Source organism: Crocuta crocuta, unplaced genomic scaffold, assembly GCF_008692635.1.
Source record: "Crocuta crocuta isolate KB4526 unplaced genomic scaffold, BGI_CrCroc_1.0 scaffold84, whole genome shotgun sequence".
Classification (NCBI taxonomy): Eukaryota; Metazoa; Chordata; class Mammalia; order Carnivora; family Hyaenidae; genus Crocuta; species Crocuta crocuta.
The window spans coordinates 1,844,948-1,862,689 of NW_027530213.1; the positions used below are offsets into that span (position 1 = coordinate 1,844,948).

The 17,742-nt window shown below is 50.4% G+C and overlaps 1 long non-coding RNA gene across 1 annotated transcript; it reads left to right on the forward strand.

Moving 5' to 3' along the window:
* Positions 1 to 1,448: 1,448 nt before the first annotated feature.
* On the forward strand, positions 1,449 to 4,469 carry LOC144232563 (uncharacterized). The gene is made up of 3 exons (XR_013335448.1): positions 1,449 to 1,569; positions 3,289 to 3,355; positions 4,301 to 4,469. It is a non-coding gene; the product is annotated as an uncharacterized LOC144232563 (long non-coding RNA).
* The last annotated feature ends 13,273 nt before the right edge of the window (positions 4,470 to 17,742 follow it).

The window sequence follows — 17,742 nt, forward strand, 5'->3', positions numbered from 1 at the left end:
AGTCACCTTGTATGAATCTGCATTGTCGCTGCTCACTGGCCTCATTATTGGGAAGGGAACGCACAGAAAGGCTGGATTGAGCAGCGTTCTTCAGAAGGGGCTCAAGTACTGGTAAGCTTCCTTTGGGAAGGTGCCTGAGGGTGCAGATTGTCAGCTTGGACTCCAGGACACCTCTCCCTGAACCCCTGGGCAGGAAGGAGGTGGCTTTCAATTGACAAATCTCTTCAACGAAGGAGGTGGTGGGGTTTGTGTTACAGGCGTGGGGTGGGTCTGGGCTCTGGAGACATCTCAAACGAAGGAGGAAAGAAAAGGGTTGAGTCCTGACAAAAAGCATCATTTTGAGACTGTTTTAAAAAGCACATGATTCTCCTACTATTGCATAGGGGACCTAGGTCAAAGTTGTAGTTTAATTGATGTGTAGTTGTGGTTTAATTGTAGGGGGGGCGCCTGGGTGGCTCAGTAGGTTAAGCATCTGACTTCGGCTCAGGTCATGGTCTCACGGTCCATGAGTTTGAGCCCCGCATCGGGCTTGTGCTGACAGCCCAGAGCCTGGAGCCTGCTTCGGATTCCGTGTCTCCCTCCTCTCACTCTGTCTCTCAAAAATAAATAGATGTTAAAATTTCTTTTTAATTAATGAGGAAACAAAGGAGTAAAACTTTCCCTCGTGTACTTTCCTTTGCTCAAAAATCCTGGCTGCGCACTGGTGGCCGACTGATGCCTGCAAAAGGCAAAGTAAAACACGGGGATAAGTCCAAGGCAACCCAGCCCACGCCGGCTTCCGGGGTCCCACCCGTGGGGTGTCCTGCCTGTGGACCTGCATGCGCAAAGGCCACTGGGCATCGCTTCATGCCCTTGCCATCTTGAACTTCTTAGTGTTCAAATGAGGAGACCCATGTTTTCATTTTGCGGTGGGCATACAAACGATGTGGACATCCTGCCCTTAACTGAACTCCATTATAGTTTCTTTTTATGTTTTTTATTTTTTATTTAAAGCGTTTTTTTAAGGGTTTGTTTTTGAGAGAAAGAGAGAGACAGAGCATGAGCTGGGGAGGAGCAGAGAGAGAGGGAGACACAGAATCCGAAGCAGGCTCCAGACTTTGAGCTGTCAGCACAGAGCCCGATGCAGGGCTCGAACCCATGAACCATAAGATGGTGACCTGAGCCGAAGTCAGACACTTAACCGACTGAGCCACCCAGGCACCCCTATAGTTTCTTTTTAAAAAAGTTTTTTAAAAATTTATTTATTTTGAGATGGGGAGGGAGGAGCAGAGAGAGAGAGAGAGAAAGGGGGAGAGGGAATCCCCAGCAGGCTCCATGCTGTGAGTGCAGATTTTTAAAAAAATTATTATTAAGTAAATTTATCAGATTGAACTTAACTTTCAAACAGAAGACTGCTATTCTTGAATTTTATTTCATTTTACAGATCGGTTTTCTATAGAGGCAATCTGTCTCCTGAAGAGTCATTTCCCAAAATAACCCCTCACAATTGGCTCATAATCTTTCCTGGAATGAGATGTTTGTTAGCATAGGAGGGACCGAGAAGCCAGAGAAACAAAGCTCCCACCTAAGGTAAATGAAACTTGGCACCCGCGAATTATTTTACTACATGCACTGAGTGTTTAAACAGCGTTAGTCACCATGGGTGGATGTATGTCTAAGTTTGTATTGAAGTAGAACCTTTAGTGTGACCTATAGATCTACCAGGGTAATATCTTCCTGCTTTTCCTGGAACACGTGAAGAGTTTTAGTTTCAAAGAACACGTTGGGCAAACATACACTCTTTTGCCCGAAAGTTGTATGTGGTTTGGAAATGGGTGCTGTGTTCTTTTGAAAGATGATCTCTCACTTTACCTGAGGCTGTATTAAGAAACAAGCATTTGGGGAGACTGAGTGGCTCAGTCGGTTAAGCATCTGACTTCGGTTCAGGCCTGATCTCCCTGTTTGTGAGTTCGAGCCTCGCGTCGGGCTCTGTGCTGACAGCTCAGAGCCTGGAGCCTGCTTTGGATTCTGTGTCTTCCTCTTGCTCTGCCCCCTTCCTGCTCACACTCTGTGTCTCTCTCTCTCTCAAACATGAATAAACATTAAAAAAATTTAAAAAAAAAGGCAAGCATTCACGTAAGCAGGAATATGCCAAAAGACGTGGCCCAAGGGTCTTCCCTGTGTTTTAGACTCTGACCTTCACCAGGAAGCATCGGGAAAAACCGCACAGGGTTGGTTGTGAGCTCCATCGTTTGAGAAAGGCTGAAGCATCCCACTGAACTTTTTTCTTTTAAAATTTAACTTAAAAGAATTCTACTAAATATTTTCCCTTGACCTATCTGTGCATGTTTGGAGATGAATAATCTTTAATCTGTGCCAGAAATCACAGCCGGACCACTTCTGTCTACATTTTCAAAGTATCCATTTTCAGTGTACAGTCATGCTTCTTACGGGATCCAAATCCAGGAGATGGTGTTGACATATTTAGTCCATTAATTTTAACATGTTCAACAATATCATATGAAGCCTGTAAAATTGAGAGTGGGTTTTATACACATGACACCATTTTTTGTAGCAGTTTTAGTTTTACGGAAAAATTGGGTGGAAAGTACAGAGAATCCCATGGACCGTGCCTGCCTGCCCTCCCCGCTCCCAGATTCCTGGTTGTAAACAGCCTATATTAGAGCGGCACATTTGCTGTAAGGGATGAACCAATATTTATCTTTATTATTCAGTCAAGTCTCTCGTTTACATTAGTGTTTACTTTTCCCATTGCACATTCCAGGTTTTGACACACATGTAATGACATCACTATGGCATCATACAGAATAGTTTTCACTGCCCTAAATATCTTCTGGGCTCTGTCTCTGCAGCCTCCATACCCCAAATACCCCTGGAAGCCACTGATCTTTTTTACCACCTCTATAAGTTTTGTCTTTTCCAGAATGTCATGAGATTGGAATCATACAGTGTGTAAGCTTCCCTTAGTGGTATGCATTTAAGTTTCCTCTATGTCTTCTTGTGGCTTGATAGTTCTGTTTTTTTCATTAAAATTCTTTTTAATGTGTATTTATTTTTGAGAGGGAGACAGAGCGTGATCAGGAGAGGGGCAGAGAGAGAGGGAGACACAGAATACAAAGCAGGCTCCAGGCTCCGAGCTGTCAGCACAGAGCCCGACGCAGGGCTCTAAACCACAAACCGTGAGATCATGACTTGGGCTGAAGTCAGATGCTCAACTGACTGACCTACCCAGGCGCTCCACTCTCACCCCGCTTTTTAAATTGCTGAATAACTTTCTATCGTACGCAGGTGCCAGAGTTTATTGACCCATTCATCTTTTGGAGGACATCTTGGTTGCTTCCAAGTTTGGGCAATTGTAAGTAAAGCAGCTGTATTCATCTGTGTGCAGGTTTGTGTGTGGATAAAGGTTTCCAACTCACCTGGGTGTGTATATTAATTTATAAATTACAACTGTAGGAAAGAGAAAAAGCTGGTTTTAAAACATGGTTCCTGGATCGCACGTGCACTATGCTGCGTGTTAGGAACGTAAGTTGAAAGAGAATTCAGTGCCTGTGGAATCTCCTGGTCTAAGCACTGAGGAGAGGAGAGGCCGAGGTGATTATATAGACCCCAAAGTGCCCTTTGCTCCCCTCACCCCATCCCTGTGAGTCATGAGAGGTCATGGTCAAGATCATACACTAGGTTTTTGTATGAACTCCTCCAGTCTAAAGGCACCCCATGGGCCACTGCCTGTTAGGACCGCCTACTGACTGGGGCTGGTCAAAGTTGTAAGAGATGACATTTCTAAGGAGGCATGCCAGGAGTTAATCAGATGCTGTACTTCTGGTTTGTCAACAGCCACCATCACTATGGTACCTGGGTTTTGAGCTCGATTTTGGATCTGTATTTGATGGTACCCATCTTCTACCTGGCTGTGTGAGGTGTCCTATATTCTGAAAACAACTTCACGTCCTGGTCACCTTCGATGTTGTTTTTGGCAAAATACTGTAAAGACCCCGTACATCTCCATCTGCACTCGGGGACATATGGCGCTCGTGCCTTTTTCTCCTGTTAGTTTCTGTAAGCACAGACCACGCTCTTTCATTGCTACTCTGACCATCAATCGTTTCCATCCAGGCTCAGGGCTGTGTAATATTTAGTTATGTCTATTAAAACTTCAACATCACGTTGCTTACAAGCTTGCGTTCTCTGGATTGGAATATACTCTTTACGAAATAATATTTTTAAGAGGTTGCCTGATAGAGGTTTTATTCCCAGTGATTTTTCTGTGGTTGCAGAAGCATCTGTTTCTTCCATCCAGGTGTAGGTGGAATGAATGAGGACGTTACTGCTCAGCCTCTGCATTAAATAATTGAACTGTTTTCAAGTGCTCGGTGGAAACAATGATCTGGAAAGGGAGGCTTTCTCTATGCTGACAATACACTGATAAACGAGGGGAGACTCTTCCTTATAGGAGGTGCTGACTGATAAATGCATTGTAAGTACTGTGTTCGCAATCATTGCAGTAAATGCTGCTTTAAGCCAGAACATTATCCAGCGTATGTGTGTGTGTGTGTGTGTGTGTGTGAGTGAAAGAGAGAGACAGAGACAGAGAGACAGAGATAAAGACAGAGACTGAGACACAGAGAGAAGATAGTTATATGATCACAAAGCATCTCTCTGCATATCACATAAATTACTCATTATTTGCAAGGGAGGAAACAGAGACAGTACTGTGCACACACCAGACCATGCTTTTACTGGAGGACTAGAGTCAACATCACAAGTGTGGACAGGTGACACGGGGTGCTCCAGATGGGTCACCGTGTGAAGGACAGCACCCTCCTTATGACGTATCTAGCTGACACGAACCAAGAGGAAACATCAGACAAAACCAAGGAGAGGGACTTCCTATAAAATAACTGGTGGGCATTGTATAAATATCGGGAAAGACAAGACACATTAAGAGCTGTTGAAGGAAGCTGAAGGAGCCTGAGGAGACAGGACAGCTAAGTGCAATCTGGATCCTGTAGGAAGGGGAAGGTGCCACAGAGAACAACGTTGGAGTAATTGATGGAAGTGGAGTCTGGACTATAGGTCAGATCAAAGTATTATATCAAAGCTACATTTTCTGAATTCGATAGCTTTCCTGTGTCCTTGTAAGGGGACATCCAGGTGCCTAGGAAATTATTACTGTAGTATTGGGGCATAAAGGGCCATGATGTATAGCACCTACTCTCAAGTGTTTGTGGGTGGGTACATGTACACAAAGTGTGTGTACAAGCAAAGAAAAGGCAGAGCATCGTAGGAGGGTGTGGGGCCATTGAGGACGGGAAGGGATGGGCAAGTGGTGATAGTTAATGGGGGTTGGGGGGTGGATTCATTTCCTAGGGCGGCTGTAACAACGGGACACAGACTGGGAGGCTTGTAACAACAGTGACTGATTCTCTCACAGTCTGGAGGTGAGAAGCCCCAAGTCAAGGTGTCAACAGGCCCTCTGAGGGCTCCAGGGAAGGACCCTTCCTGCCTTTTCCAGCTTCTGGTGCCTCCATGGGTTCCTTGGCTTGTGACTGTGTCCCTCCACATTTGCCTCTGTCTTTAGGTGACTTTCTTCCCCTCTGTGTCTCTCTGTGCATCATATTTCCCTTTCCTCTTCTTTTTTAAATTAAAAATGTTTTCATGTTTATTTATTTATTTATATATATATAAAGGGAGACAGAGACAGAGACAGAGAGTGAGTAAGGGAGGGGCAGAGAGAGAGAGAGAGAGAGAGAGAATCCCAAGCAGGCTCTGGCTGTTGGTGCAGATGCAGGGCTTGAACTCATGAACCGAGAGATTATGACCTGAGCCGAAATCAAGAGCCAGTCACTTAACTGACTGAGCCCCCCAGGTGCCCCCCACCTTTCCTCTTCTTATACAGACACCAGTCATCGGCTTTAGGGTCCACCCTAAGTCCAGGATGATGTCAGCTCAAGATTCTTCACTAATCACATTTTCAAAGACTCTATTTCAAATAAGGAAAGTTATTCACATGTACGGGTTGCACATGGGCATGAATTTCGAGGGGCGCTACTACACCCAGTACAGGGTAGGTCAGCAGAGACCTCAGTGAGAAAGTAAGATGGAAAGAAGCTGAAGGGAGATGAGAGCATGAGCCAGTAGTCTTTCTGGGTTAAGTGTATTCTGGGAAGAGAGAGCAGCTGTGACAAGGTCCCCAAGACAGGGCTGGCCTGTTGTGGTTGAAGAGCAAAGAGACNAGGAGGCAGCAGGGGTGGGGAGGGCAGAGAGCTGGAGGAGAGGTACCACAGAGGGCACTGTAGACCATTGCAGGGACTCTGCATTTAGCTTTGAGTGAACTGGGGGCCGTGTAGGTGGCGAGCAGAAGAGTGACACTGTCTAGCGTTAGACGGTGAGGACAGGAGCAGAGAGACTGATGGGGATCTGGGGTGAGGGCCAGGAGTGAGTTGAGCATGGCCCAGCCCCAAGCCCAAGGGTGTCGATGCCAAGCATGTGTTGGACGTGACATTAAGGACGGACCAACAGATTTCCTGGCTAATCAGAAGTGTGTGTTTTGGGGGGGAGATTGGGGGGGAGGTTGGAGAAAGTGTGGAACCAGAGGGTGGGGTCTGAGGTTATGTGGGGGCAGTGAGTTTGGATGTAGACAGCAGGAGCCCAGCATGGTTGTAGACACGGAAGCTCAGTATTGGGCACACTGAGCGTGAGATGCTGGGGTTGTACTGAGCGGGCTGTTGAATACACAGGTTTGGAATCTGGGAGACAGATCAGAGTCAGGGACATAAATTGGTGAGTGGATGGCTTTGTTCACTACTGGCTTTTCTTAGATGTTTGTATTTTGGCTTACAGAAGGGAAAGAGGGAAGGGAGGGGACAGAGAAAGGAAAGGGAGACAGGAGATGATGGGCAAGTTGATGGAGTTAGTTTCACGCAGGGACTCTGCTTGCGTATTTGTGGTGTGAGGAGGGCACTGGAGTCAGACAGACCTGAGCCTCTGTTTTCACTGCTGTGAAATGGGGTGATGCTAATCATTATCTGGCCCTCAGGGACTGTGGTGAATGAACAGCCAGGTGGGACACTAACATGACAGTAACAGTAGCTAACGCTTCATGGTCCTTACTCTGAGCACTTTGTATGCACCAATTCATTAACCTCATGGTAGCTATGAGGTAGGTTGGTTATTCTTCCTACTTGGGAGCTGAGCCCTCTGAGGCCCAGGGAGGTTGTGAATGTTGCCCAGGGTCACACAGATGGTGAGAGGTGGTGCTGGCTTCACTCAGGCCATCTGTTTCCAGCGCCTACACTCTTCACCTACACAGCTTCTCTGTCTGTGTGCTTGGCACCTACCAAATACTAAAAAAAGTATTCATGTGCAAAATCAGGGGGTATAATGGGGAATATGGGGAATTATAAGTAAAGGGGTTGAAGGGGTTCAGAACCAATCTCCCTAGAGGGTGCCACTTGAGCATGTGGACTGTTTTGAGCTGAAGGCAATCAAGACCCAACAGACTAAAAAAAAAAACCTAACTTCTCCCTTAGGCTAACTAAAAGGATTTAGACAGGGGGCCTGGCCCAGAAGGAGAGCTATCACCGGGACATAACTTTGATCTGAATGGCCAATCTGGATGGCAGGATGAGCATCTGATTATCAAACATTGGCTCTTTTTAGCTCCTGTGAATCACCGCCTCCCCTTTCCTTTGAAGCCCAGACGCCAACCCATTCCTTAGCTGAAGATGACATATATGCATTCATTGCCTGATGTGTCCTTGGGTCTCATTGTCTTTGTGGGGCTCCCGAACATACATAATTAAATTTGTTTTTCTCTTGTTAATCTGTCTCATATCAATTTACCAGCCAAAGAACCTAGAAGAGTAGTGGAGGATTTTTTCCTCCCAGCAGGGTCATTTTCTACCACGGGTCCTGGGACAGTCAGGCCAAGCAAGTGACTTCCCTAGCTTTCCTCATTTCCCTGTGTTATTTATATATGAAGCTGGAAGAAAATGAGGGTGAATGTCCGGCTAGGAGGTTAGAAAGAGGACCACATTCTGTTCTGCTGCGTTAAAATATTTCAGCAGATCAGCCTGGGGGCACTTTTCTTCATATCCTGTTACCTTTGGACAATAATTTTTTTTATTCCTATTTTCCTGAATTGCCTGTGTCCCTCTGGGCTTTATCGTGTGTGTGTGTGTGTGTGTGTGTGTGTGTGTGTGTGTAGAATAGAATTATGTAATAGTTATTAAGTAATCCAGTGTTTCATAAACCAGAAGCATTTTCAAGTCGGTGGCTTAGGGGGCAGGACCAGGGAGGTCATATTCTCTCGGCTCTGTAGGTCCCACGGTGTTTGTTCCTCAGGTCAGGCTGGGGGGATGGGGTGGGTGGGGGCTTGGTGCGGGAGATGGATACTAAACAACTGAATACATGAAAGAATAAATGTATGGTTTCGGTACGGGTGATGCCAAGAGAAAACAAAACAGCAAGGCAAGAGAGTAATGGGCGTAGTCGGGGGTGTGAGGCAAAGTGGCATCTAAGATGAGACCTGAAGAGAGGGAGGGAACAGGTCACAGAAAAACCCGGGGAAGGGCAGCCACCAGCCCTCTCTAGTTCATTCACATTTTCATCACGGCCAGAAAAAGCCTGCTATCCGCTAAGCCGACCATCCCCTCTCCTCCCTGCCCCTGGGCCCTGGCGACCACTGCCCTACTTCCTGTCTCTGTGGACCTGCCTGTGCCTGAGTATCTGGACTTCTCATGTACACATAATCGTACACCCTGGGGGCCGTGCTGACTGGCTTCTTTTACTTAGCTTCAGGTTCTCAAGCTCCATTCATGTTGTACGAGGTGTCAGACATTCCCTTTTATGGCCGAATGACATTCCATTTGTGTGGATGGGCCACGTTTGGGTTACCCGGTCGTCATCAGGTGGTGGCTGTTTCCGCCGGACTGACTGTGAAGGAATCTTTCTGGGTCCAGGGAGCCTAGGCAGACGGCACCTGCAATCTTCCCAGCAATGCAGCGTGGTGAAGACGGTGGCGGAGCAGGTGAGAGACGGGTCGAGGAGGGCAACCAGCAGGCGTGGGGTCAGCGTGAGTGGAGCCTGTTTATGTGAGTTGTTTTCTTTCTCTCTCTCTTTTTAAATTTTTTAAATGTTTTATTTATTTTTGAGAGAGAGAGAGAGAGACAGCATGAGCAGGGGAGGGGCAGAGAGAGAGGAAGACACAGAATCTGAAGCAGGCTCCAGGCTCTGAGCTGTCAGCACAGAGCCCGACACGGGGCTCGAACCCACAAACCGTGAGATCATGACCTGAGCTGAAGTTGGAAGCTTAACTGACTGAGCCACCCAGGCGCCCCCTTTTTCTTTTCAAAAAAATGTTTTAGTGTTTATTTTTGAGAGAGAGAGAGAGTGCACACAAGTGAGTGGGGGAGGGGCAGAGAGAAGGGTATAGAGGATCCAAAGCGGGCTCTGTGCTGACAGCAGTGAGTCCAACGTGGGGCTCGAACTCTCGAACTGCGAGATCATGACCTGAGCTGAAGTGAGACGCTCAACCAACCGAGCCACCGAGGTGTGCACATGTGAGTTGTTTTCTACCAGTACCTTCCCTGCTTGGTCATCTGCAGGCTGGCGTTAGGAACTCGGTAGTTCACTGAGAATGAGCATGCCTCCACTGCCCTGCGGGACGGCCCTCCCTGGCACCCCTCCTTGCGCCCACCTACATTCCAGCCTCTTTCTGTTGAAGGAGGATCAACTGTAAGCGGCATCTGGAAAGGGCCGCGCCACCCGCAGGAACACCACGATGGGTATTAATAGTGATTTTCTTCCGGGGGTGGAGGTCCAGCAAGTCAGGACAATGGGCGCGGGGGAGAAACGTTTCAGACGTGGCTGCAGGCTGGTGCCCGATGAAGCCCACAGGGTCCCCTCTCGCCCCTGCAAGACTGCTTCTGTGACCTGTGACCTGCTGGGTAGGTATGTGCACAGTGCAGTTTCTGAAATTCAGTGCCGCCCACTGAGTTATTTTAAACCAGCAAAGGAGAAAAGCCTCCTTCAACAGAGAAACGGGTTCTCTCCCTCGCCTCTGGGATTCAGAAAGTACTTCAGGTCAGCGCTGCACCTGCAACGTCCTCTGTGTTTTATTACTAAGGGCGTCATGCGTTCGTAAAACCGAAGACGTGATGCGTTTTGTGGGCGAAATGGGGGTGAAGTCTGTAGCCCGGTGGGCAAGGTTGGCAATCGCTGCCCTCAACATCCCTTGCTTTTAAGGTTTTGCTTTTTATTTCCTTTTTAAAAAACATTTTGAAATTATTTTTTTCCCTCATTTTAAATGGAACAGAAACTCACATAAACTTCAAAAATTAACCAAACTCAGCCAGCAAAAGGCAAAAATCGGGCAGAGGGCCGACACCCAGGGGCCAGGGCTGCCCTCCCGCAGACACGAGCGTTCTGGCCAGTGTGTGCTCCTTCTGTCGGCTCCTCTGGAACCTGAGGGCAGTGAGTCCGAGTGTGATTCACGCTGACTTTCTGCTCTGGGGTTGCGGTGAGTGGGGCTCACAGCCTGGACACAGCGCGGAGAGGGGCACCTGGACCGCCCAGTCCGTTAAGTGTCAGTCTCTTGGTTTCAGCTCAAGACATGATCTCATAGCTTGTGGGACTGAGCCCCACATTGGGCTCTGAGCTGACAGTTCAGAGCCTGTTTGGGATTCTTTGTCTTCCTCACTCTCTGCTCCTCCCGTAATTGTGCTTTCTCTCTCTCTTTAAGAAACAGATAGAAGTGAGAGAAAGAAAGAAAGAAAGAAAGAAAGAAAGAAAGAAAGAAAGAAAGAAAGAAAGAAAGAAAGAAAGAAAGAAAGGAAGGAAGGAAGGAAGAAAGACAAAGAAAGAAAGAAAGAAACAGAGGAGGAAAGAAAGAAAGAAAGAGAGAAGGAAAGAAAGAAAGAAGGAAAGAAAGAAGGAAAGAAGGAAAGAAAGAGAAATGAAGAAAGGGAGGAAGGAAGGAAGGAAGAAAGAAAAAGAAAGGAATGAGGGAAGGAAGGGAGGGGGAAGAAAGAAAGGAAGGAAGGAAGGAAGGAAGGAGGCAGGGAGGAAGGGAGGCAGGAAGAAAGTACAGAGAAAGGCTGACACAGAGCACCGGGCTTCAGGGCGCTGCTGCGACGGACGGTGGGCTGACTAGTCTGAACTCTACAGACCAACCTCTCCCATCACCTCGAGCCCAGGGCGATGGAGGCAAAGAAGCACAAAGACCCAGCAATGCAGCGAGGCGCCCGGGTCTGGGTCTCAGACAGCGGGTCTGGGTCTGCCAGGTGCAGTGCCTTCATGGCGACGCCCTCAATGGGCACAGTCTCGTGCCCTGTCCCGACTGTCCTCAGCTAACTGGTTAGGTGGCTCAGGGTGGTGCTGGCTGTCGTGTGTCTGGGTGGCCTTGCTGAGGAGCTGGTACCGGTGGGTCAGAACCCCGGGCTGTCCTCCGCGATGGCCCCGGGGCATTCCTGGAAAACTCATGCATTCTCCAGAAAAGGTGTGGATGAAGTAGTGACCGGCAGGGACGGTTTACAGGCGGTCTTCAGGGAGGAGGTGGCCTTTCCCATTGTTCTCGTCCACCTTCCCTGGACGGAAGCCTCTGCCTGACTTTTCTCTGGGGGGTGAGCTCTCCGTCAGAGGGAGAGGCAGCAGCTTGCCGGTCCTCTGCCTCCTTGGCAGGCGAGAGCCCTTGTAGGCTTCGGAGATGGAGGTGGGGCTTCTCAGAACAGACCCCGGGCTCCCTCACTGTCCCAGGGGGAGCGGCGACAGACGTTTCCCCAGATCCAGTGGTGCTGCCTGTGTCTCTCGGTCTTGACTTGGAGGCTAGAAATACCAGCAGGCGAGGGAGGAAGGTGGCATGAAAGGCCTGTGGCTTCGGGGTCACCCACGTGGTTCCAGTCCTGCATCTGCCTCTTCCTGATGGGGGGACCTCGGTCTAGCCGCTCAGCCTCCCTGAACCCCCATTTTCTAGCTCGCAAAGAGGGAGTGACCATGAGGACCGGGGGCTACGTCCATGTGCCGTACGGCACCTGCTTCCTAGGAAGTGCTCCGTAATCAGTGATATTTACTTTACGTATTTGCAGTTCCCGACGTGGCTGTTAACTTCCCTTTGCCAAATGCTCGGGTCACCCGCTTATCTGCCTCCACGATCCTTCCCCTGGTCGCCCCAGACCGCAATGATTTCTACTTCTCACCTTGTCAGCTACCAGCATTTCACTCCCTCTCGGTGAGCCCTTGGCCTCTGTGGGGCTCCTGAGCGTGAACGCTGCCCGGTCAAGGGCAGCAGGTGGTGGAGGTGGTGTTTGTTCAGTGGTGGTTTAAGATGACGGGGAAGAGCACAGACTGGAATCACACTCTCTGGGTTCAAGTCTTGGCTAAGCCACTTACTATCAGTGTGACTTTATGTCCTTATCTGTAAAATGGGTCCAACAAGAGTCCCCCAGAGAGTTGTTTAAAAGGGAGAAGTGAGATCTTACATGCACAGAGATCTTGGAGTTGTGCTTGACCTTGCAGGTGCTGGGTAAGGCTGACCTGTCAGCAGGATTCCCGGCTATAAAATTTTTGGTGAATCGTTAATTCGGAAACTTGGTTTTCCCATCTGCAATGCAGTGGCCATAAAACCTATGGGCTGGGGGGGAGATGTATGTGCTGGACTGGGTTCCGGTGTCACCCGTCATGACAGCCGGTGGTGTTGTGAACCCCTGGGGGCTGGAGCCCCACCCTGGACCCCTTCCTTGGACAGTCTGGTAGGGTCTGGCTAAAGATTGAGCGAACAGAAGGACAGGACTCCCAGTTAAATTTGAATTTCAGATCATTCGCAAATAGTTTCTTGGTGTAAGTGTCTCAAATATTGCAGGAAACAGACTTATGCAAAAAAGTGATCCAGCACTGATCCAAAATTCACATTTAACGGGACATCCTGCATTTTATACAACGGTCCCGTAAACTCGTGTGAAGCTCAGAAGGTAATTGTGGGCCAGGGCGGTGGGGCCAGAGCAGGGGTGTCCGGTGATTCCCAGCTGGCTCTCTCCTCTGTGCTGCACCCCTGTCACCCACTGCTGGCCCCGTTGATGGCTTCCCACCCTTCTTGCCCTGAGCTCCCCTTGGCTTGGGTGCTGGGTGCATGTGGCTTGTCGGTGCCCACGCTTCAGGGACCTGGCCGACGCGGGCTTTCCCCAGTGCCTCCTGCAGTGGGGGAGGGTTCTGACCATAACCCCATGTCCCTACCCTTCCACTGTCGGTTCTGAGCCCTGGCGGGCCACCCACAAGCCCAAGGCCCCGACTGTGGCAGATCCGTGGCGTCTGTGAGGCTTTTAAACCATTTGTTCCTTTTCTCCCCACTGTCAGAATCCCTTTCCTGGATGAAAAAAAAAAACCTCACAGTCTGGCCCAGGTTTAGTTAGGAGAAGCCCCCAAAATGGCCTTCACCCCTCTCAGCACAAAGAGCCGCCATGTTGGAGATCATTTCCTGGGGATCCGCCCTCCTTTGGGCACCATTTTCATGTATCTGCACAAACCTGTGGGGGCAAGAGTGGCTCCAAGTTCTCACAGTTCTGGCAACTTCACAAGGCAGGCGAGAGCCTGGGGGCATTTCTGGAAGTGGGGCGGTTTCGCTCAGCTTAGGTGCAGCTTGCGGCTCCATGTTGGTTAAATTACTCAGTAGGGCTTCATTCACTGTAGTCTGAACCCCGTGTGACCTCTCCATCCCCGTGCTTTTCTCAATTTGCTCCTGTTGGGGTGTTGCAGTCTCAGCACATGGAAGCACCATTATTCCAGGTCTTTAGACCCAGACTCTGGAGTTCTAGACTCTTCCCTTCCTCCCACATCTGATCCATCCAGAAATCCTATAACAGCCGTACAGAATCTAGGCAATTCTGCCCGCGGGGGCGTCACCGTCTCTCCCTCGCCGACCCCCCAGTCTGCACCTTGCTGTCCCCTACACGGTGGGCCCAGCCATCGTTTTAAAGATGTCACTCCTTTGCTCAAAACCCTGCATTGTCTTCTGTTTTCACGCAGGATAAAATCTACATGTCCTGATCTTTGTTTCCAAGTCCGCAGGAGGTCTGGCCCCCACGGCTCTCCAACCTCTTCCCTACCCTTCCTGCCGGCTCTGTTTCAGGCACACTGGTCTCCTTGTCAGCGCCTCCTCCCTCTCCTGGCCCCCCCCCACCCCATGACTGGCTTTGCACTTGCTGGTCTTCCTGGAGGAGGTGTTCTTTCTCCTCGGCTCCTGGACAGATGCTCATTCCCCCTATTCATGACATCCTTGCCAGAACGGCCCCTCATCCACAGGGCTCTTCCTTGCCTCATTTTCCCCTCTTAGCATTCATGGCCTGTGGACCCACTATGTGCATTCTGTCTGCTGATTGTCTCCCTCGGGGACTTTGTTTGCCCAATGCCCCATCCCCATCACACAGGAATTATTTCACTCCCTGAACACTCAGCAGGTACGTTGTTGGGGCAGCTCCAAGGCGGAAAGGCAATCACGTGATAGTGAAACCTCCAGAAGTTTCTGCCCATGCCTCCCATGTCAGCTCGTTGAGCTCACTTTGCTTCTGGGCTCTTCAGATCTGCCAGTTCCTCCTCTTCCTCTTCAAATTCCTCTCAGACATTTGAAAGGACAGCAACAGAAAGACAGCCTTGCCCTCTAACCACAGAAACAATGAAAGGTTTGACTCCATGACCCTGGCCATCAAGGGGGCTCCTCTTCCCCCGTCACGAGGCCCCTGTGACCCACCAACCATTCCTGGAGGTTGAAGGGACACACTGTCCCCTCTGCAGTTAGCAAACTGAGGTTTGCAGACCTAACCACCTTCCCTAATCTCATAGCTGTTGAGCGTTAGAGATGACGCAAACCAATCGTTTCTTCCTTGTTTTTAATTTTAAAAATATATGACATAAAGAGAAGTTAAAAGTGCTGAAAGAAAAATTGTCTGTGATCCCTCCTTTCATTTCCCCAGAAGTCCTTGTTCATATAGAATTGTAGTCAGAGGTGTGACTCAGCATTTCTACAAATGTCATATTGCCACATAGGTTCTCAATCACTTTTTTTTTTTTTAGAGAGAGAGATGGAGAGAGAAAAAGAGAGCGTGAACAGGGGAGAGGGGCAGAGGGAGAGGGAGAGAGAGTCCTAAGCAGCTCAACACCCAATGTGGAGCCTGGCGAAGGGCTCGATCTCACGACCCTGGGATCACAACCTGAGCTGAAATCAACAGTCGGACACTTAACCGACTGAGCCACCCAGGCGCCCCTCCCAATAATCATTTTAAGTGACCACGCAAATAAAAAAATTCCAAATAGCCTGTCCTCATGTTATTTCTCTATATTTTTTGAGCTATATTGTTGCAGTGAAAAAATTTGAGTTATATTGTTTCCTTTCTTTTGAGGCCAGGCATGTGAAGTCAGTTATGGGTTGTTGTGTCCTCCCCAATGCAAGTTGAAGTCCTAACCGTTAGTAATGCTGGATGTGACCTTATTTGGAAATAGGGTCTTTGCAGGTGTAATCAAGCTGAGGCCATTAGATGGGTGCTAGGCCAAAGGGACTGGGATCCACAGGAGAGGAGGAAAGCACAGCATGGGGACGGAGATGCACAAGAGGTGGTCACGTGGTGATGGACGTAGAGCTGGGGTGGTGCGTCCGCAAGCATGGACCGCCAGGGACCGCCAGTCACCGCCTGGAAGAGGCAAGGAAGGGTCCTCCCTGGAGCCCATCAGCTCCTGCTACTTTAGCCACGGCTGCTGCTGTTGGCGGTAGCAGCAGCGACAGGGAACGAGCAAAGACCCCAGTTCGGGAATTCTCTCCAGTATCTAGCGCACGCAGGCTCAGATCTCACTAATAGGTTGTGCTGAGCCTGCGTGATGGTCGGCAGCTCACAGCTGGTACGGGTCCAGCCAACCTGGGAAGCAGGCTAGGCTGGCCTTCCCCCGAGGTCCCCTGTGGGAGGGGGCGATCTGCAGACTTCACCCCCCACCCCAAGGTCAGCAGTGCAGCCAGCCGGGGGGCCCCGTGTGGGCCAGCGTCACGTTCCTGGTTTGGCCATGTGTCCTCAGCACATGGGTCGGAGACACGGAAACGGGCTCAGGGAGGCCTCCCTTCACCCCACGCTGGGCCTGAGAACTTGTCTGCTCCTATTAATGCTGATGTCCTTGCCAACTTCGTCCCTGTCATCGCCGCCACCGGAGCGAGGTGCGTGTGCAGGGTCGGCCTTGATCCGCGGGCTCCGACCGGCCAGTCTTCACACCATCATTTCAGTGTTGGCTGATATCGTTGGGCCTGAATTAATGTCAGCGATAGCAGTGTATCTTCACCCACTGGTTTGTGGCTTTGCTACGTTCCCAAGTGTTCTCTGGAGGCACAAAAAGATGACTGCCCCCCCCCCCCCCGATTTGGTCAGTTTTTCTCCTTGCACTAATTTTTTTAAAAAAATATTTATTTATTTTGGGGAGAGTGCAAAATAATTAATTTGGGGGTTGGACAAAGAGAGGGGAACAGAAGATCCAATGGGCGCTGTGTTGTCAGCACAGAGCCTGACGCGGGGCTCGAAGTCGTGAAATGTGAGATCATGACCTGAGCCGAAGTTGGGCGCTTAACCGACAGAGCCACCCCGGTGCCCCCAAAATGGACGGGGTCTAACCAACCAGGCTGTGGCTTCCTTGGCACAAAGACTGTGCTCGCTCCTGTACGTGAGTGCTGACTCATGAGCTGGCAGGTAAAAGAAGGTTCCTGAGTGCCCACCCAGCCTCCTCCCTGCTCAGCCTCTGCAGGGAGGCCCCAGGTACCGTCTTTCCTCCCCTCCCCTCTGCAGCCTGTGCTCAGTACTTCCCCGCAGAGCAGGCGGCCCCACGCCTTCTCGCCAGGCCTGTTTAGTGGGATGAGATGGCTATTGCTTCAAGCAGCCAGCTCTGCTCCCCTAGAAGGGGGGTGCCCCTTCCACCAGCCCCTCTGGGCCCACCCGGCCTTCCCTCAGGCCCGAGCTCCCTGGCAGGGGGGGCCGTCCTTTCCTGCAGGAAGCTCTCACACAGGGTTTGCTGAAGACAAGGCTCTTGGGCAAGTTTCCCTGCAAAACCAGTACAGCCTCGCATAGCAGGGGTGCACAGAGCAGGCCCTGCTCTGAGACCCCTGTGTCCACGAAGACATGTCAAACTGACCTGAGTTGCCTTGCAGAGTCACAGGCCACAGACGAGTTCAGGCTGCTGCTCTGCCCCCGGTGCACCGCGTCCCCTGCCCTCCCCGGGCAGCTGGCGTGCTGACGGCCGCAGAGAGGGTCAGCCTGTGCTCTGCGGCGCCCAGAGATGCCAGGACCCAGGGCTCCCTGTCCCCAAGCCCCTAGCAGCAGCCAAGTGGCCTGAGGGGCAGATCCAAAGGACATTAAGGGGGCTTGACTCTTCCCTTTTGAGGTGTGGCAGGTGGATTTCCTTGTTGGACGTGAGCCCTTCCACATGGCCCATCCTAGGGGTTGAGGGGGTGGGTGTCAGATTTGGCCCATGACGTCTGGTTGCTGTTTTGTTTAGGGCAAGGATGTGAAAGGGTCAGGGTGGTATTTTCAGGGGAGTGTGAGCCTTTTACCCTTTCGCTGAAGGGCAAGAAGTGAGAGCAGCCGCCCTGCAGCAGGAAGCCACACCTCCGGGCTGGCAGGGGAGAATTTCGCCAGGCAGTTGCTATGTCTTTGATGTTGGCGGCCCCTCCTACTTCCCTGACCGCCGGACAGCCGGACAGCCAGGTGGCTTAGAGGACGGTAT